This window comes from Tachypleus tridentatus, chromosome 10 (genome assembly GCF_004210375.1).
Source record: "Tachypleus tridentatus isolate NWPU-2018 chromosome 10, ASM421037v1, whole genome shotgun sequence".
Lineage (NCBI taxonomy): Eukaryota > Metazoa > Arthropoda > Merostomata > Xiphosura > Limulidae > Tachypleus > Tachypleus tridentatus.
This window is the reverse complement of record NC_134834.1, coordinates 150,885,402-150,907,866: the sequence shown is the minus strand read 5'-3', so window position 1 is coordinate 150,907,866 and position 22,465 is coordinate 150,885,402. Positions and strand designations below refer to the sequence as shown.

Sequence of the window (22,465 nt, the reverse complement as noted above, 5' to 3'; positions counted from 1 at the left end):
CCGCTTGGGCTAGGGTTAACCAAGTACTAGTGTTGGATATTCTCAACTGGTGTTGCGGACATTGTGTCTGATGCTGGTGTTAGGGTATAGTGCTCATGAAACCCTGGCGTTGCTGCAGTGCCCTCTTACGGCTCCATGGTGGGTGGGTTCAGTAGGCACCGAAATTTTCCTTGTTTCATTATGGATACTCCGATTAAAAATCCTAATAAAATAATGAAAAAAACAATCTATAGGTAAACGACCACGCCTTGAAGATCCTGAGCAACAATCCTCACTATCTCTACCTACCTCATTTTCTTATATTGCATTCACTTTCAGACAAACCTTTAGGGCAAATGTCTCCCTTTTTCATTTAGAAGGAACTAAAGGGACTTGCTGGCTCTCCAAAGTCAGTAAAGAAGCTTTGATCTGGTAACATATTGGTGGAAACATCCATATCTCAACACATTGAACTCCCCATGCATTCAAAGGCAATTGGTGATATACCTATAAAGGTTACACCTCATGGTACTTTGAATTCGTCACAAGGAGTTATCGTTGAGAGGGATTTGAAAAACATCCCAGAGTTGGAGATTTTCGCTGGTTTCTCCACCCAAGGAGTTTCTGCAGTGAGGCGTATCTCCACTCGTAAAAATGGAACCGACCAATATCCTCATTATCACATTTAGGTCACCACGTCCGCCTGCCAACATCAAGGCAGGTTATCTCAATTGCAGAGTACGGCCATACGTTCGTTCTCTCTGCCTGTTGCCTGGAGAGACTTATGATCTATCAGACCTTGATACTCTCATTGAACATCTGCCATCTTTCTTTCTAATCCTGGGGGACCTTAATGGACATCATCCCTTCTGGGGAAGTGCTGATACTGATAGAAGGGGTCGCTCTGTAAAGGGTATGCTCTCTCATCACAATCTTTCTCTTTTCAATACTAGTTCTTCTACTTATTTCCATACACCTAGTCAGTCCTTTACTGCTATTGATCTCTCAATTTGCTCCCCTTCATTATTTTTCCATTTTCTATGGAGGGTTGGCAATAATCCACGAGGCAATGATCAGTTTTCTATAATTTTGAGATATATTGGCTGTGGTCGATGCCACCCGACCCGCGTGTCCCGGCGGAAGCTGGATCAGGGAAACTAGCCCTATTTCACTGCTCTCGCAGAACTTGATCCTGCCATCGTCTGCCAGCCTTCAATAGACAACTGTGTGGCAGCAGTAACCAACTGTAATATACAAGCAGCTGCTCAGTGTATTCCTAAAACCTCGACACGTTTTCCACGATATCCTCGTCCTTGGTGGATTCCTCTCTGCCACATGGCATGAAAGGCTCAAAAACGGGCCTGGGATACTTTTCGTAGGTATCCCACATTCTTGCACCTCATTACTTTCCAGCAGACCCGTTCACATGCTCAGTGGGTAAGATATCGAAGTTAGAAGGAATCTTGGATTAAGTTTACAACCAACATATCTTCTACCACCAGTTCAAAAGTCATATGGGACAAAATTCGAAAGGTCAATGGGAAGTATAATTCCGTCCCCTATCTCGTTCTTTCTCTCTGATAATCAAGAAGTAGCTGATACCTGAAGCATCGTTGATACTTTAAGTGAAATCTTTTACCGGGTATCTAGCATTTCTGCTTCTTCTTCTACCTTCTACCTCTGTTCTTTTGAGCTGATTGTGTTTATGACTATACTCGCCCTTTTACACTGGCAGAACTCAGACTGGCAGTACATCGGTTGGACCAGATGATGTACACTATGAAATGCTGCGCCATCTATCTCCTGCTTCTCTTGCTATTCTTCTGCTTGTTTTTAACAGGATCTGGCAGGAGAATGTTATTCTTGATGTCTGGCACCAGGCTACTGTCCTACCTTTCTCTAAGCCTGGGAAGAATAGCAAGATTCCTTCAAACTACCATCCAATTGCTTTGATAAGCTCTCTCTGTAAGATTTTAGAGAGGATGGTTAATGCTCGTCTCATTTGGTTCCTCGAATCAAACAATCTCCTCTCGTCCACCCAGTGTGGGTTCCGACGACAGTGCTCCACAATGGGCCACCTGATTCGACTTGAAACGTCCATCAGAGAAGCCTTTCTTAAATGACATCTTTTATCAGTTTTCTTTGACATTGAGAAGGCTTATGATATAATATGGAGGTGTGGCATTTTGTGAGGCATCCATATATATGGGTTACGTATTAATTGCCCATTTTTATTAAAAATTTTTAATGCACAGGAGATTCCAAGTACGTGTGGGTTCGATACTTTTATGTTCTTTTCTACAAGAACTTGGAGTCTCTGAGGGCTGTGTTTTTGAGTGTCACACGTTTTAGTGTAAAAATTAGTGTCATCACTGTTACTATTGCAAAGGGGCTTTATGTCGATGACTTTCACATCTCCTGTCAGCCATCAAACACGATGTATATTAAGCAGCAGCTACAGACTGCTCTCAGGCGTTTAACTTCTCTCTCTCTAAAACCGTTTGCATGCACTTTTGCCGCCGATGGGGTATTCACCCTGATCCTGAACTCCGTATCGGCAAAGATGTACTGCCTGTGGTTCCTGAGACAAATACTTGGGGCTTATCTTTGACCGTAAGCTGACCTTTATACCACACATCAAGCAGCTACGGGTCAAATGTGCAAAAGCACTGAACATCCTCCGTGTCCACTCTTCCACCACCTGGGTAGTTGATCGATGTTCTATGCTAAAGATATATCGTGCTCTTATTCATTCAAAACTCTACTATAGATTTCAGCCTTAAAGATGTTGGACCCCATTCATCATCAAGGACTTTGGTTCTGCACTTCCCCAGTTTAGAGCTTATATGTAGAGTCTCATGAATCTTATTTGCACCTCCGCTGTTTGTTATTGTCTTTACTATATGCTTTGAAACTTCGTTCCTTATCAAAGCATCCAACCTGGGATTGTGTTTTCCTTCCTTGGTGAGCCATACGTTTTCAGAATATACGACCTGCCATTGCTTCTTTTGGCCTTCATATCCAGACACAGTTAGATGTATTGGGTCTGTCCTTGGATAACACTGCTGTTTCCACTGGTCAGTCCATCCCACCGTCGCTTCTTACAGTCCCCGAATGTGACCTTTCTTTAAGTCATCTGAGAAAAACAGACCCTCCTGATTGGAAATACTGTCTGTTATTTGCTGAACATCTTTCAAACCATCCTTCCACTCCTATTTATACAGATGGTCCGAAATCAGGTGACTGTGTGGGTTCTGTCATGGTTTGTTGTGGTTCGGTGGTTGCACACAGAATCCCCTCTACAACTTCTGTGTTCACTGCTGAACTGTACGCCATTTCTTTTGCCCTGGATCACATAGAAGCTAAGCAATACTCAAACTGCACTATTCATACTGACTCGCTTAGTTTTCTACTGGCCCTGGAATCGCTTTATGTTGGTTCACACCCTGTTCTCGTCGATATTCAAAACCGACTGGCCCAGTTATCTTTAACGTCTATTTTTATCCAGTTTTTCTGGATACCGCGCCGTGTTGGTATTCGTGGGAACGAGCTCGCCGACACTGCAGTTAAATCTATCTGCCCTGGCACTATCACCGTTGTGCCTGTTCCATACATGGACTATGGTCTTGTATTCAAGATTCGGCTCCGTGTCAGTTGGAAATCGACTTGGAATGAGCAGCGTGACAATAAGCTTTTCCAATTAAACCCCTCTATTGGACTTTGGCCGTCTTGCTTCCATAGTATTGGAAAGAGGAAGTTGTTCTAACTAGACTACGCATTGGTCACAGTATTTAAACTCATTGTTTTATTTTATCTGGATTTGATACACCAATGTGTGTAGTTTGTGTGATTCTCAGGTCTTGCCGTCGTTGTGACTCTCAACGACGGCGCCATTTTAACTCTATCCTGTCTCAAGGTTTGTCCATAACGTTAGACACTGTTATTGGTGATAGTAACACTGTCCATCTTGGAAATGTTTTTAGTTTTTTAAAGGCCATCAGCCGTTTTAATGCCATTTAAGTTTTTTAATTTATACATTAGACCTTTTTTTAATGAGATTCCCTTTTAAGAATCACAGCCCATCTAGTTTGATTTGAAATTAGAAAATGTAAAATCAAATAACTCGAAACCAGAACTGGAAAGGCCAACTTCAGGTGACTAACGCTGCTGTTTGAACTACCCGTTAGTCATCCTGGTGAGTTATTATTAAAATTTTCCTACAAGTCTTTTAAAACTTTTATTACTATACTTTTTGAAAAGCTCCCCGCTAGTACAGCAGTTTGTCTACGAAGTTACAACGCTAAAATTAGGGGTTCTATTCCTCTCGGTGAGCTTAGCAGATAGCCCGATATGGCTTTGCTATAAGAAAACATACACACCCTTTTGAAAATGGCCATAACGTCAAAAAACTCAGAACCAGGACTGGAAGGCCAACTTTAGGTAACTAACGGTTGTTTTTGTACTTACCTGTTAGTCTTCCTGGCGAGTAATGATAATTAGTTATGCTACAGAAAGTCCTTTACAACTTGTATTACTGTAGTTTTTCTCTTAATGCTGTAGACTAGATATAAACACTGGTTTTTATCCTTTTTTAACTTTGTTTTATTTTACTTTAATTTCCTTTTTTAAATTTCCTAATTTTACTTTAATTTTATCTTTTTACTGGATGTTTGGCAAAGATAGTCTAGCTTCTTTGTGCCATAAAACACCGAATCAACCAACCAATCTCCCAAGATGATATAAATACCCTATATTTATGATACAAATGTTTCTTTGTCTCCTAATAATATGTAGATATCCTATATTTATGATACTAAGAAAAGAACCAAGAAATTTTACAAATCAGACCTGAGTGAGTCAGAAAGGTTTTGTACCACATTAAATACAGTAGAACTAAAGTGAATGTCTATAGACCGAAGTTAAGGTATAGATAATGTTATCGAAATCAATGATTTCTGGTTGATGTAATTTTTGAACCACAAATCTTGGTTTAAGGGTAGTTGATAGTCTCACTGCCACTAAGACATCACTTAATTAAAATATTAAGGGTAGTTGATAGCCTCACTGCCACTTAGACATCAGTTAATTAAAACAAATATTTTTTTCCAGCAAGTAGAGCATTAATATTTTAAATAAAATTTTATAGAAATAAAAAACGCATCTATTTTTTTTACAATGATTTAATTTGTTGACGTAAGTGATTCTCTGAAGCTCAGTTTGACGTAAACTGATATGTTTCTACTTTCGCCCAGCTTCTCACAGATATTTATTCATTATTATTTCACGTTTCTTACAACTATCTTGGTTATTAATCCGTGAACAATTCAGAGTAGGTATGGTGAATAGTTTATGTATCACGTGATCTTACGTTTGTTATACATTTCCCGATTATGGCCTATTAACAACCGATATAATTTCACGTCCTTCTGTTTGTTACAGATATTTAGAAATAGAGGAACGACCTGTTTGTATAATTAATTAATCACGCTAACAAGACTTACTTAAGAAAAGCAGAACAACGAGTAATTAGATTCTAAGGTAAAAATAATGGTTAGACAAGTAAGAAGTAACTTATCATTATGTTTATTTAGTTTCTTATTTAATTTATCTGTGTTTCGTTAAAGATACTTTACAAGATAAACGTTGATCACAAGACAACCACAACTGTAGTTTAGTACTTTTCTGTGTTTCGTTAAAGATACTTTACAAGATAAACGTTGATCACAAGACAACCACAACTGTAGTGTAGTACTTTTCTGTGTTTGGTTAAAGATACTTTACAAGATAAACATTGATCACAAGACAACCACAACTGTAGTATAGTACTTTTCTGTGTTTGGCTAAAGATACTTTACAAGATAAACATTGATCACAAGACAACCACAACTGTAGTGTAGTACTTTTCTGTGTTTGGCTAAAGATACTTTACAAGATAAACGTTGATCACAAGACAACCACAACTGTAGTGTAGTACTTTTCTGTGTTTTATTGAAAATACTGTACAAGATAAGCGTTAACATTGTAAAAGTAACGTAGGTCGCGGGTTCAAGTCCCCGTCACACCAAACATGCTCGCCCATTCATCCGTAAGTGCGTTGTAATGTGACATTCAGTCCCACTGTTCGTTGGTAAAAGAACTGGCGGTGGGTGATGATGACCGTCTTCTCTCTAGTATTACACTGCTATACTAGGGACGGCTCATGCAGATAGTGTAGCTTTGTGCGAAGTTTAAAATAAAACCAACAAAACAAGGTTCGAAATTAGGTCCGGCGAAATTATCCGGATAACACATTGATTAATGTGTTCCGCCAGAGAAAATTCTGCTATTGAACATAACCCTAACCACATTTGACATAAAATGTGTGTGTAAAGATCTTCATATATCATCAAAATGTGTCACTTGTTGGGAAAATTTTAAAAATTTTTGTCTACGTCCCTAGGCCTGTTTGTAGGCCTCTTATGACGCTTGTACCATTGTAAGTCCAGTTACATTTAATATGAGAGATAACTAAAAAGAAACAAACGAAAAACAATATTTTGTTATATATACACAGCTATAGAAACCATGTTTTGATACCTGTGGTGGGTACAACACAAGTAGTCCATGGTGTAGCTTTGTGCTTAAAGACAAATAAACGATATTAGTATGTATGCTAAATATTACACAAGGTTTTGATAATGCAGTATACACGACACAACGTTTTTAGATTTTCAGTTTTGTTCTCTGTGTTGTTTCAAGAGATTAATTTCAATTTAGAATGTTGCCTTCAAGATTTATGCAAAACTGAGGGGTTTAGTAAAACGTAAACAGAAAGAAGTAAATTGTAGGTTTAGTGGCGCCCTCGAGTGGCTCGAAAGTGTATAACGAGATTACGTGTAATATGTTTTAAGAACGTGAGCTCTACGTGCTTGTTTCACAATGATTTTATCGTTTATCATTTGTTTACTACCTTAAATAAGCATTCTCTAGTGACTGGAAAATATACAGTGAGAATACATGTTGGACCTTTTATAAGAACGTAAACCTCACGCGCGATGTAGCTCTTGGTTACCGCTCAACTGTGACATCGTAGTAACGTTAAACGAGCTATCTGTTGGGGCATTTTTCGTAGAAAATAAATATTTGGTAGAAAAAATTTGTTTTTGTTTTTTCGCGCTCTACCTTTAAATTTATTGGTTTTTCGAAGCGTAGACGTATCACGTGTGTTTCTTTGTCCAATCAAGTAAACGTCTCCTCATGAATGTTGGTAGAAATACTATTCTAGATAATTGACAATTATTTTTATTTCTTTTTGTAACTTTTCTTTCCAGTGATGTCACATGCAGACAAACACATCATATCTGTTCTATCAACAGTTAGTTTTTAAAATATAGTAGCCTAATTTATAGCAGCGAATTGTGACGTATAATTAGTATTGATTACGTAAGATACGATGAAGAATGTTTACTTGGGGAAGTTCAATCTTATTAGCAGCAGATTGTTAAAAGTTGAATTAACGTAACGATGCTTTAAAAACATACAACCAGTTGTAATCAGTCTTCGGTATAGGAACTCGGAAGTGGAGATGACCTGAAAGCTGTAATCCCACAGCAAATCCCCCTGTACTGTAGAATCAATATCTCAAACTTACTGTAGTGTTTCCTAATAGGAGGCACGTGTCATGCTTTTCTTTAGCACTACTTGAAACTACAGTATTATATTCTGGCGAGTGTATAGTCCATGATCACAACAGGGTTTATTCACAAGAAAGGAAGGATATTTTTTGACAACATTGCTTTACTTCGGCTGATCGAGAATCATAAGTTACAGAAGCATAGTAGGGTTCAGATGAAACTGAGAGTGTCTACCCTTATATATATAGCCATTTAAAAAGTAAAGTAGACAACAAAACAAGCCCTACTACTTGATGCTATAATATAGTTACATAAATTAGTTGTGATACGAGAGACAACAATAAGATTGGTGGAAAGGTAAGTTTCATTTCGTACAAGTTTCTAGATTGTTCGTACCACAGTAATATATTTCATTTTCAGGCTAACTTTTACACCTTTCTGCTAGAAAACACTTTGAAAAGAACATAATTTCTTGACGATATAATAATGAAAATCATGGTGTTCCAAGCACACCCTTTAGTGAAGTTGTTTGTGGTTGATTCGTTCATTAGTTGTTCTGTACTCGCACTTCTTAAATGTTTGTTTTTGTTATAAGCTATTGGTTCATTCTGAGGTTAAATAACTGATAGGCATTACTTATTACCTGTCAGTTGTGACAAAGTAAAGTTCGTCTTCTCATTATTGTAGTATGATGATTATCAGAAGAACAATATTGTATAGTGTCAGTATATAGGTATCTGTTGAACAATATTGTAGAGTTTCAGTACAGAGGTATCTGTTGAACAATACCGTATAGTTTCAGTACAGAGGTATCTGTTGAGCACAACTGTATAATTTCAGTACAGAGGTATCTGTTCAACAGTACTGTATAATTTCAGTGTATAGGTATTTGTTGAACAATATTGTAGAGTTTCAGTACAGAGGTATCTGTTGAACAATACCGTATAGTTTCAGTACAGAGGTATCTGTTGAACAATACCGTATAGTTTCAGTACAGAAGTATCTGTTGAACAATACCGTATAGTTTCAGTACAGAGGTATCTGTTGAACAATACTGTATAGTTTCAGTACACAGGTATCTGTTCCACAGTACTGTATAATTTCAGTATAGAGGTATTTGTTGAACAGTACTGTATAGTCTCAATACAAAGGTATCTGTTCAACAATACTGTATAGTTTCAGTACAGAGATATCTGTTGAACAATACTGTATAGTTTCAGTACAGAGGTATCTGTTGTATACAACTGTATAATTTCAATACAGAGATATCTGTTGAACAATATTCTATAGTTTTAGTATATAGTCATCTGTTAAACAATACTGTACTGTATCGATACAGTCATCTGTTGAACAATACTGTACTGTATCGATACAGAGTCATCTGTTGAACAATATTGTATAGTTCCGATACAACGGTATCTGTTGAATAATATTGTATAGTTTCGATACATAGGCATCTGTTGAACAATATTGTATAGTTTCCATATATAGATATCTGTTGAACAATGTTGTATAGTTTCCATATATAGATATCTGTTGAACAATGTTGTATAGTTTCAATATATAGGTATCTGTTGAACAGTATTGTGTAATTTCGGTACACAGATACCTGTTGAACAATATTGTGAAGTTTCAGTGTAGAGATATCTGTTGAATAGTATTGTATAGTTTCTATAGAGTCTGCTCAACAATATTGTACATTTCTGAACAAATGTGTTTCAAAGTGGTTTTAATGTCGAAAGGTGACAAAGTAGTAGAAACCATTAGGCTTTGTACTTGTTATAAAATCAGGCCATGCTAGAGATATTTTCTTATATTGTTTTAAAATGTTTTTATAGCGAATCGCATATCAGTGGCATGTAAAGAACAGAACGCCAGATATATCTTGTAAGTTGCACAGGTTTTTTCCTAGAAGGCCTTTCGTACAAACAATACGATGAACCAACGAGGTGGATCTGACTAATGATAGAGGAAAAAAAGCGTTTGAAAAGTTATATATATATATATATAGTCTTCTATGATTAGTATCACAAACGTTACGTATAAAGTTATCTGTATTGTGCAGTTTTGAAACAATGGTAAGAGTAAACTACTGTCTGTCTCCATGCAAATATGCATGCTGTTAGCGAAATAACGGATGTGTAGTTTCTTATAGAAAAATCACGTCTGCTAACTTCATGGTTGTGGTTATGTTAACCGGAATTTTTGTACCTTTTCCATACGCTAAAGGGATATTTCTAACATGACAGATGAGTTTTACTAAGAGGTTTCTTCTGTTATTTCTTGTTTCACTCATCTAGCACAATATAACCAATGTTGATTTCATTAACAAGTGTTTGTGCAATTTTGTACTCATCGAAATTACACCAGTTTGTTTTCTTTTTATACAACCAATAGTGCGAGCAATGGTATTAACTGAAGGGCTATTCGGTACCTTGTATTACAGATGTAGTGTGGCTGAAGTGTTGTAACGTATTCTACTTACATATATGTACTACTTTGGACGTATCTTTAACTGGTGCAACTGTATTACGTGGGAATTTATCTGATAACTGTGATACTTTGACTTCTTTACACTGCATTACCTTTTATAACCTATTCTTCATATTCTGACCTCTCTAACCCTATCATTCATATGTAGGAATCATATTATCTAAACTTCCGCCTTTTTTTTTTTTGTTTGAAAAATCTTTTGACCTTTTCAAGTGCATGTAGACTTCAAGACGTACATGGTCGCGGGTTCGTATCCCTTCACCGTTATAATGTGTTGTCCAATTCCACAATTCGATTAGAGTAGCCCAAGAGTTGGCGGTGAACGATGTTGACTAACTGCTTTTCCATCTAGTTTGTCACTTCTAAAATAGGGACTTTACCTGCCAGTCAAGTTATTTCATGTCCTCAACCGAACTGTCACAATAGCAGGAATATACTTGCTATTCAACTCAAAGTTGGCCAGATTATCTTCTATTAAATAACAACAGTAGTAAACGCGGAACCATAAGCACCAATGGTTGACGTCTTCTAGCCTGCCTGGTAGATTTTGATAATATTCCAGTGATGTAACAACGACATAAAAAAATGACATCTGTCATACTGACCTATGTACGCTAACCTTAATAAATAGTGTTAAACTCTTTATTGTAAGGAGGAGATTGGGACAATGTTACGAGGAAGTTAATATACCGCCTTCAATGTGAATCAGTCGACGTAGTATCAAACAACCTTGAAATAGGTGGCTTCTGATAAACGTAGCAGACAGGTGTCAACACCAAACACACGCCTAACCAATAAAACATAAGAAAAATAGTAAGATATGAAATGAAAATAAGAAATGGGTAGATCAATAGAAGAATAAATACGATCAAAACTAGGTGTTTACTTGATAATGTCTTTTACAGCATTTTACACGTGGCATGTAATTATGGGAAAGTTAATCCCGCAGGTATCAAAGTGGAATCCGATACTTTTCAAACAATACAGTTATTCAAACTTACTGACATAGTCTGTCTGTCCATCAAGTTACGTAAGAGCGTCTGTGATGTATCCTTCCATTTTCTCAACATTCCGTAATTTCCTACCTTACACATTGCCCTTGAGTACTACCCAGAAGACAAAATCCATATACAACTGGATATCTTCTTTTGGGCCACTGTTTATAAGCGTGAATATCATTCTCTCTCTGTCTGTGGATCAGTTCCCACATGCTGGGCAACATCTACAAACTCCAAACACAAGGTGCAGATACACCTCTGTGTGGAAGTAAGATGGAGTACGTGACCCCGGCCTAGGAGGTTTCTATCTGTTTAACAGCTGCTGGGACTAATTGGGTTTTAATTGTCAATAAACTAAGCTACAGTACAACAAGTGCTGGGATTAGTTGGGTTTTAACTATCAATAAACTAATCTACAGTGTAACAGGTGCTGGGATAAGTTGGGTTTTAAATGCCCATAAATTAAGTTACAGTGTAACAAGTGCTGGGATTAGTTGAGTTTTAATTGTTAATAAACTGGGCTACGATGTAGCAGGTGCTGGGATTAGTTGAGCTTTAACTGTCCATAAACTGGGCTACAGTGTGACAGGTGCTGGAATTAGTTCGGCTTTAACTGACCATAGTCAAAGCTACAGTGTAACAAGTGCTGGAATTAGTTAGGTTTTAACAGTCAGTAAACTAAGCTTAGCTACAGTGTAACAAGTGCTGAGGTTAGTTGGGTTTTCATTGTGAATAAACTAATCTACAGAATAACAGTGCTGGGATTAGTTGGGTTTTTACTGTAAAAAACTAAGCTACAGTGTAACAAGTGCTGGGATTAGTTGGGTTTTAATTGCCTGTAAACTAAACTACTCTAGACTATGTTGAAACATTCACAAATTTTTATGACGATTTATATTTCTATTGACGTATTTGCCGGTTGAAATACTATTAGACATGCAGCTGTATCTCTGTATGGGATATTCTGATAAAGACTGGAACGCCCTCACACTGGTTTCTTAACAGTTATTGTCTGCAAATAATATAATTATCAGATTGCAATGTTCAGGTAATGTGGTTGCTATGATACTATCAATGAGGTCGAGGGTTCACTTATCACATAAGTAACAATTTATCATAACATAAACAGTTAATTTAGGTTGACGAGCCCATATGAATGTTACAGTATCAACTGTACAAAATGGACGCGATAGTATAAGGTTGGTTTAGACTCGCTGTTTAAGTGACTTTGTGTGACTGGTGGCTATCATTGTTTTTGTGTGTACCTTCCCAATATTGTAATAAACCAATAAACTTGTAAAAATATCGCAGAACCAGTTTTAAAACCCCCATCTTATTGTTCGCCAGGGTATAAAGAACTTGTCCATATAAAGCCTTGTAATCACTAACTCCCAAGTGTTTTCTTTGCGAACTTATATAAAAGGAACTACTAAACAGAGAGTAAGTAAGATCAAGTCCTTAGAAAGGGCCAAGGGTAAAACACGCGGTCATGGATCCTCTGGCCTTTGTACAAAGCAGCTTGCTACATTCTACGGCAAGCTCTTCCGGCCGCTGTGAGGTCAAACCTCGACATAACAGCTTCCGGAAGCAGTCCGGAACGTACATAAAATTCAGGTGGAGCCAACGGAAGGACCAACACAGTGAAAGAGTGAACAACGTAAGTTTAGAAACACGTTTTTATTATGGAGTGAGTAAGTTTAGAAACATGATTTTATTGTGGGGTGAGTAAGTGTAGAAACATGCTTTTATTGTGGGGTATAACAATGAAAAAGTACGTTTAAAAAGATGCTTTTATTGTGGGGTGAGTAACTTTAGAGACAGCTTTCATCGTGTGGTGAAACAGTGAACAACGTAAGCATAGAAACATGCTTTCCTATTGGGGTGAAACAGTGAACAACGTAGACATATAAACATGCTTTTATAGTGGGGTGAAACAGTGAATAACGTAAGTTTAGAAACATGCTTTCATAGTTGGATAAAACAGTAAACAAGTAAGTTTAAAAAATGTTTTATTCTGGGGTGAGTAAGTTTGGAAACACGCTTTTATAGTTGGGTGTAACAGTGAACAGTCTAAATGTAGAAACATGCTTTTATTGTGGGGCGCAACAAATGAACAACGATGGTAAAAAAGATACTTTTATTGTGCGGTGAGTAACTTTAGAGACGGCTCGGCATGGCCAAGCGTGTTAAGGCATTCGACTCGTAATCCGAGGGTCGCACCAAACATGCTTGTCCTCCCAGCCGTGGGGGCGTTATTATGTGACGGTCAATCCCACTATTCGTTGGTAAAAGATTAGCCCAAGAGTTGGCGGTGGGTGGTGATGACTAGCTGCCTTCCCTCTAGTCTTACACTGCTAAATTAGGGACGGCTAGCGCAGAAAGCCCTCGTGTAGCTTTGAGCGAAATTAAAAACAAAAACAAACTTTAGAGACATGCTTTCATCGAGTTGTTAAACGCTGAACAAGGTAAGTCTAAAAACATGCTTTTATAGTTGGGTGGAACAGTAAACAACTAAGTGTAGAAACACGCTTTTATTGTGGGATGAAACAACGAACAACGTAAGTGTAGAAACACGCTTTTATAGCGGGGTGATACAGTGAACAACGTGAGTGCTGAAACAAGCTTTTACGTTGGTGTGAAACCGTGTAAGTGTAGAAACATGATTTTATTGTGGGGTGAGGAAATGATACGGTGGTAGTTGATACAGGATAAATAAAATAATTTTATTGATAGTAAAGTAGTGTGTAAAGGGTTATACTTCTTGTACAGCACCTAACTGACCAACAAACAAACATGAACTTGAAGGTTAGTAAAGTAGTGTGTAAAGGGTTATACTTCTTGTACAGCACTTAACTGACCAACAAACAAACATGAACTTGAAGGTTAGTAAAGTAGTGTGTAAAGGGTTATATTTCTTGTACAGCACCTAACTGACCAACAAACAAACATGAACTTGAAGGTTAGTAAAGTAGTGTGTAAAGGGTTATACTTCTTGTACAGCACCTAACTGACCAACAAACAAACATGAACTTGAAGGTTAATAAAGTAGTGTGTAAAGGGTTATACTTCTTGTACAGCACCTAACTGACCAACAAACAAACATGAACTTGAAGGTTAGTAAAGTAGTGTGTAAAGGGTTATACTTCTTGTACAGCACCTAACTGACCAACAAACAAACATGAACTTGAAGGTTAATAAAGTAGTGTGTAAAGGGTTATACTTCTTGTACAGCACCTAACTGACCAACAAACAAACATGAACTTGAAGGTTAGTAAAGTAGTGTGTAAGGGTTATATTTCTTGTACAGCACCTAACTGACCAACAAACAAACATGAACTTGAAGGTTAGTAAAGTAGTGTGTAAGGGTTATATTTCTTGTACAGCACCTAACTGACCAACAAACAAACATGAACTTGAAGGTTAGTAAAGTAGTGTGTAAGGGTTATATTTCTTGTACAGCACCTAACTGACCAACAAACAAACATGAACTTGAAGGTTAGTAAAGTAGTGTGTAAGGGTTATACTTCTTGTACAGCACCTAACTGACCAACAAACAAACATGAACTTGAAGGTTAATAAAGTAGTGTGTAAGGGTTATACTTCTTGTACAGCACCTAACTGACCAACAAACAAACATGAACTTGAAGGTTAGTAAAGTAGTGTGTAAGGGTTATACTTCTTGTACAGCACCTAACTGACCAACAAACAAACATGAACTTGAAGGTTAGTAAAGTAGTGTGTAAAGGGTTATATTTCTTGTACAGCACCTAACTGACCAACAAACAAACATGAACTTGAAGGTTAGTAAAGTAGTGTGTAAAGGGTTATATTTCTTGTACAGCACCTAACTGACCAACAAACAAACATGAACTTGAAGGTTAGTAAAGTAGTGTGTAAAGGGTTATACTTCTTGTACAGCACCTAACTGACCAACAAACAAACATGAACTTGAAGGTTAATAAAGTAGTGTGTAAAGGGTTATACTTCTTGTACAGCACCTAACTGACCAACAAACAAACATGAACTTGAAGGTTAGTAAAGTAGTGTGTAAAGGGTTATACTTCTTGTACAGCACCTAACTGACCAACAAACAAACATGAACTTGAAGGTTAGTAAAGTAGTGTGTAAGGGTTATATTTCTTGTACAGCACCTAACTGACCAACAAACAAACATGAACTTGAAGGTTAGTAAAGTAGTGTGTAAAGGGTTATATTTCTTGTACAGCACCTAACTGACCAACAAACAAACATGAACTTGAAGGTTAGTAAAGTAGTGTGTAAAGGGTTATATTTCTTGTACAGCACCTAACTGACCAACAAACAAACATGAACTTGAAGGTTAGTAAAGTAGTGTGTAAAGGGTTATACTTCTTGTACAGCACCTAACTGACCAACAAACAAACATGAACTTGAAGGTTAATAAAGTAGTGTGTAAAGGGTTATACTTCTTGTACAGCACCTAACTGACCAACAAACAAACATGAACTTGAAGGTTAGTAAAGTAGTGTGTAAAGGGTTATATTTCTTGTACAGCACCTAACTGACCAACAAACAAACATGAACTTGAAGGTTAGTAAAGTAGTGTGTAAAGGGTTATACTTCTTGTACAGCACCTAACTGACCAACAAACAATCATGAACTTGAAGGTTAATAAAGTAGTGTGTAAAGGGTTATACTTCTTGTACAGCACCTAACTGACCAACAAACAAACATGAACTTGAAGGTTAGGAAAGTAGTGTGTAAAGGATAATACTTTTTGTACAGCACCCACCTGACCAACAAACAAACATGAACTTGAAGGTTAGTAAAGTAGTGTGTAAAGGGTTATACTTCTTGTACAACAACTAACATGACCAAGAAACAAACATGAACTTGAAGGTTAATAAAGTAGTGTGTAAAGGGTTATACTTCTTGTACAGCACCTAACTGACCAACAAACAAACATGAACTTGAAGGTTAGGAAAGTAGTGTGTAAAGGGTTATACTTCTTGTACAGCACCTAACTGACCAACAAACAAACATGAACTTGAAGGTTAGTAAAGTAGTGTGTAAAGGGTTATACTTCTTGTACAGCACCTAACTGACCAACAAACAAACATGAACTTGAAGGTTAGTAAATTAGTGTGTAAAGGGTTATATTTCTTGTACAGCACTTAACTGACCAACAAACAAACATGAACTTGAAGGTTAGTAAAGTAGTGTGTAAAGGGTTATATTTCTTGTACGGCACCTAACTGACCAACAAACAAACATGAACTTGAAGGTTAGTAAAGTAGTGTGTAAAGGGTTATATTTCTTGTACAGCACCTAACTGACCAACAAACAAACATGAACTTGAAGGTTAGTAAAGTAGTGTGTAAAGGGTTATACTTCTTGTACAGCACCTAACTGACCAACAAACAAACATGAACTTGAAGGTTAGTAAATTATTGTGTAAAGGGTTATATTTCTTGTACAGCACCTAACTGACCAACAAACAAACATGAACTTGAAGGTTAGTAAAGTAGTGTGTAAAGGGTTATACTTCTTGTACAGCACCTAACTGACCAACAAACAAACATGAACTTGAAGGTTAGGAAAGTAGTGTGTAAAGGATAATACTTTTTGTACAGCACCTAACTGACCAACAAACAAACATGAACTTGAAGGTTAGTAAAGTAGTGTGTAAAGGGTTATACTTCTTGTACAACAACTAACATGACCAAGAAACAAACATGAACTTGAAGGTTAATAAAGTAGTGTGTAAAGGGTTATACTTCTTGTACAGCACCTAACTGACCAACAAACAAACATGAACTTGAAGGTTAATAAAGTAGTGTGTAAAGGGTTATACTTCTTGTACAGCACCTAACTGACCAACAAACAAACATGAACTTGAAGGTTAGTAAAGTAGTGTGTAAAGGGTTATACTTCTTGTTCAGCACCTAACTGACCAACAAACAAACATGAACTTGAAGGTTGGTAAATTAGTGTGTAAAGGGTTATATTTCTTGTACAGCACCTAACTGACCAACAAACAAACATGAACTTGAAGGTTAGTAAAGTAGTGTGTAAAGGGTTATACTTCTTGTACAGCACCTAACTGACCAACAAACAAACATGAACTTGAAGGTTAGTAAAGTAGTGTGTAAAGGGTTATACTTCTTGTACAACAACTAACATGACCAAGAAACCCTTTCAAAATTAATCTGTCTTCATTAGTGATGAAACTAATTGCCGTCGGAGTTTGATATATCTTACATATAACGTAAGAGTATCTATTATTATTAATGTAATTTACAATACGTACCTCTTTTGATGGATGACATAATATAATGTTTAGGGAAAACAAAGGACCCGTCGATCCATATCGGCTTTCCCACTCTCTAAGTCAAACTAAAAGCTATTAAATAAAAAATTTAAATATAACCCTTATAATTCATATATTTATCAAGTTTTCTTTTAAAGTCACTCAAATTTACTGCCTCCACATCATCTGAAAATGACCCATTCTATAAGCCAACCACCTTATTTAAAAAATAAAACTGGTTTAGTTGCAGACAGCTTCTATCTTGCTTAAATTTATGTGTGTGTCCCCTAGTTTTTTCATTCCTGCTAGTATGTAAGAAAAACGTTGATGCATCAACATTATCAATTCATTTACAATCTTAAACACTTCAATCAGATCCCTTCTAACTCTTCTTTGTTTAAGATAAAACAGTTTTAAGGATCTTAACTTCTCCTCACAAGACAATCTCTCCATTTCAGGTACCATTCTAGTTACTCTCTTCTAAACCATTTACAATAATTCAAGGTAAGGGGCCCAGGACTGAACACAGTAGTCCAAATGTGGCCTAATCAGTGATCTATGCAATGAAATTATAATCTATTTTTATTTATATTCAGTATTTCTGCTGATACAACATAAAATACTATTTGCTCTATCACTAACAACAACATCACTGATCAAGCATTACACCAAGATCCTTTTCTTTCATGACACAAACTATACTTATAATTCAAATTATGATAACATCCATACAATATCTTACATTTATCATCATAATTAAAACCCATCTACCATTTATTTGTCCAACTCACTAAATGATCTAAATCCTTTTGTAAACCAGTAACATCCTCTTCACAACCAGCAACATCCAATACCTTGATATCATCTGTAAACTTAAGTAATTTATTGACCATTTTTTATACATGTCATTGATGTAAATCAAAAAGAGCAACAGTCCTAAGACTGAGCCCTGAAGTTGAACCACTTGTGACATTAATCCATTTTGACTGAACCCCATGTATAAGAACCCTCTACTTTCTTCTATAAGCCACTCTTTTATCCAGTTAGTTAATCTATTTCTCACAACCTGTAGAGATAAGTTTATTTACAAGCCTTTTATGTGGCTTTTATGTCAAATGTTTTCTAAAATTCCAGATACACCAAACCTACACTCTCACCATCATCTACATAAACACTAATGATGCTGCTTCATATAAACATCACTAAAATGTCAAGTCTGACAAAGGACGTTTTAAAAATTCAGAAACATAACTTAATTTCAGTCCATATGTCTACTACGCGCTCACAGTTCCTACCAAACAAATTACCGCTATTTTAGGTTAGTTTTAAAGGCTGTTTTTGTTGAGCTACTTAATGTGTTTTGTTTAAGCTAAGTCTCATAGAAATATAATACAACTAAAGCTAGAACGTGTAAAAGACAATCAAAGACAGGTAGATTACGAACTACAACAACAGAGAGGAAGACATACTCTGTAGAATCAAGGAAAGTACGTAGAGAAGTTGAGCCCATGGTGGTTCAGCGGTAAGCCTAAGGGTTTATGTCGCTAAAAATCAGCATTCGATAACCGTTATTGACAAGGCGTAGACAGTCCATTGTGTAGTCTAAGAACTAACAAAACCTCTCGCAAGTTTTTATGTGACCTTAAAATTATAAATACATGCTCCATTCGTCAAAATCTAAAACAATGGGCTATCTGAGGGAATCAGAATGTGAATTATAACAATGGAAGTTTGTAAACGTACCGCTGACCCCATGGGAACACATCTTAAAAATAGGAGAAAAAAAATTAAAACAGCTTATTACAAATAGACCACCAGGGAAATAACAAGTAAAATAAATTATTTCAGTCACCAATAAACTGCCACACACATGTTTGAGCACTGTATTGAAGCACAAGTCAATAGTTACCATCACTAGAAGAGTGAAAAGCGAAATTTCCTCTTCAATTTGAAGTAGCAATACATCCATTCTTTTCCCTAATTAGCATTCTGTTAAAGTGTGTTCATATTATCTTGAACTGGAACGTTGTGATTGAAGTAACACGCTTAAATAAAAACGGTATTTCTTTAAGATTATTTTGTGGTTTTCTGTAGTAATTCTCAAATATTGTAAGTTTTTGAATTTGAGTAGAATATCCTTTCTGAAATGTCATAACATTTGTGAAAATCGACGTCACTATTTATTGTCTTTCCATACAATATTTTTTAATAATTGTCATTAAGTTTGAATATCATATATCACGAAAAGTGATGTTATATATTTTTATTTTCAAAAAATTACGAATGAGGTCACACCCATGTGCCATTATCGTAATGCTATAGTAACTTTTAGGTCGACTTACGTAACGTTTGGCGTAACTCTGTATATTTTCTTTCGATGAATCAGTTTAAGATACACTAACTTTCCTGTCTTAGGCCTCGTTCAAAAGGCCTTTTAGAGTATGAAGATATTTTTCAAAACCTACTGAAGTAATTCGTTTTCTAGTTATATATATCCGTCATCACCAGATAGCACTTTAAACTAGTAAACACTTAGAACAAAAAATCAGTTTTAGTAGCAACCAGCGATTTACGTGTAGTGAATAATTGGTTTTACTTAGTAGTTACAAGTAAGGTGTTTTCCTGTAACGTGATAGCTACGTTACAACATTTTAAACTCGTACAACACCAAATCATCAGTAATTTCGTTGCTGAAATGCTTAGTGTACTGACATTAAATCAGCTGTTTTTGGGTTAAAGTCTGGCTGGTTTGTATGGCTTATTGGGAGAGATAAGAGATCGAAATGTGGAAGGTGTGCTGTGATAAAAAAAAAATCCAGTGAAATGTAAGAAAACACGTTTTGAGACGGAATGGAATTCTTTGTTGTGTATAAACGTATAATTTTGAAATTTGTATTACCATAACAATATAACGCTTATATATAATATATAAAACACTCATACACAGTAGTGAACGGAACACTGTATGTATATAAGCATTTGTTACAACAAGGGTGAGAACTCCTTTTACAAGCTGTTGAAACATAATTATTGTTACATTGTCATAAGACATTACTATTAGGCCTATTATATTTTTAAACACAGAATTCTTTATCTAGCCCTATAGGGATTTTCAGTAATTAGAAGAATATATGATAACAGTAATACATCCACGATTTTTTCTCCATATCTATTGCCACCAGTTAAATACTGAGTTAATTGTATCTGACGAACGATTATGACAAAAGGTCATCGTCTATCCTCTGCTGTCTTTTGTTCACTGCAAACACAAACTGTTTCATTTACATTTGTTTTAAAAATAATTAACTGGTTCTCAATTATTTTTTTAATTTTTGTGTTTTTTTTTAACTCTGCGATCATTATAGTTTGTTTTAGTACCTTGATATGACTTTGAAATAATTAGTAGCAAAAGGCTTAAAACCAAACACACTTGTCTCATTTCACCTAATTTAGGCTTAGTGCGTATAAATTAAGTAATAACAAATACAGTTTTCTCTTAATCAACTATCCTGCATTTGTAGAACGTTTCTATTGTAGTCTATTGACTGATTTTTGTTTTTATTTTACTGAAAGTAACAGACAATTAGTTTTCTCCACTAGCCGTAAATGTATCTGTCTAGCGTGTCCACAAGTTGATTTAAACAAATTTACACTTTACATTGAATAAAAATATTCCATGTATCATTAAATGTGCTACCCTTTAAACATGAATTTTATCGTAGTATGATGTTCATGTATCATTAAATGTGCTACCCTTTAAACATGAATTTTTATCGTAGTGAATAATTTTACATCTGTACTTCGGTAAATGTCTATGTTGGTCTTGATAGCTATTTGAAAATATTGATATTTCTGAATATGAAATTCAACGTGTGAGAGACAGAAAATAATTCGTACCGTGGAAGTATCTGTTATTGTGTAGGAGAAAGGAGTTTTTGTTATAATTTGTGTGATTTTTATTTAGACAAAGGAGGCAGATAGTGTTACCTCGACCACTATTTCTCTGTCGTTACCTCCTGGCGAAGTAGCGACCTCTAATCATCAGCTACCCTTAGAGAAAGAGCTCCGAGACGTAGTACCAGGTAGGTTACTGTTTCTTTTTAAGACCTCCTCCCCTGTAATCGTATTTTTAGAAGTTTGAGGCTCTACGTATGTAAAGTTGATTTGATGTATTTGTTCTCGTTAGTTAATGTTTTGAAAATAAAAGATTTAACGTAACGCCAGCCCGTTAGCTTAGAAAAGCAATTCGTAGCAAGTGGACCAGTTGTTAAAATACCACATAATTAACGTCAAGTAGTACCTTTACTAGGTTATATCTACCTCAGAACCGGTGGGTTTAAACCTAACTAGGACGATCAAATAAACGCTTATGTTCTTCGTATATCACTTTGTAACAACCCAGAAAGTCTATCTTACCAATCTCAGAAATAGAAAAACAAAAGAGAAAATTATAAAATCAATATAAGCTCCACAGAATTAGTGGGAGTGATGAAAATAGCGAAGCGGAAGCTATGGGTGAAACCAAACCCAAGGTTGAGGAAAGTGAAAACATTATACATCTGAGCATTGGAATAACAAAACTGCATGTGCACAGAGAGTTAAAAACAAAACAAAAACCGATACGTGTGAGAATTTCTGAAAAAACAACAACACAAAAACTGTATATAGAAAAACGTATACCTAGAAATTTTCGGAACAATTGTACATACGTAAAAAAGAAAGTAAAAAAGAGGTATACTTAGACAATTGTTGAATAATAACTTGCATATGTTGACTTAAAAACGTTGTATGTATGTATGTGGATAGTTCTGTGCGTAGACTGAAAAAATGGTATACACAGAAAGTTCTGAAGTAAAGAAAACTTTACATATGTAGGGAAATATATTGTAATAAGTTTAAGGATGAAATCATGCGTCACTAACGTATTGCTTAAAATGTCTGGTTGTTTCTTTTAGAGCAAAGCCACACTGGCTATCTTCTGTGTTCTCCAGAGAGAAGTGACCTCTGTTTTTGCGTTATTAATCTGTGAACTTGCCGCTGTCCTACTGGGAAACTAAAATAATTGTAGATTAAGGCGGTGAAGATAAAAGAAA

At 36.0% G+C, this 22,465-nt stretch overlaps 1 protein-coding gene across 1 annotated transcript in view; it reads left to right on the top strand.

The window, feature by feature from the left end:
* Positions 1 to 22,465, top strand: part of LOC143230630 (pleckstrin homology domain-containing family G member 5-like) — a 107,409-nt gene that overhangs the window by 10,724 nt on the left and 74,220 nt on the right. Inside the window, exon 4 of the mRNA XM_076464494.1 lies at positions 21,337 to 21,454. The gene's annotated coding sequence lies outside the window, so the exon portion shown is untranslated. The remainder of the gene's footprint in view (positions 1 to 21,336; positions 21,455 to 22,465) is intronic.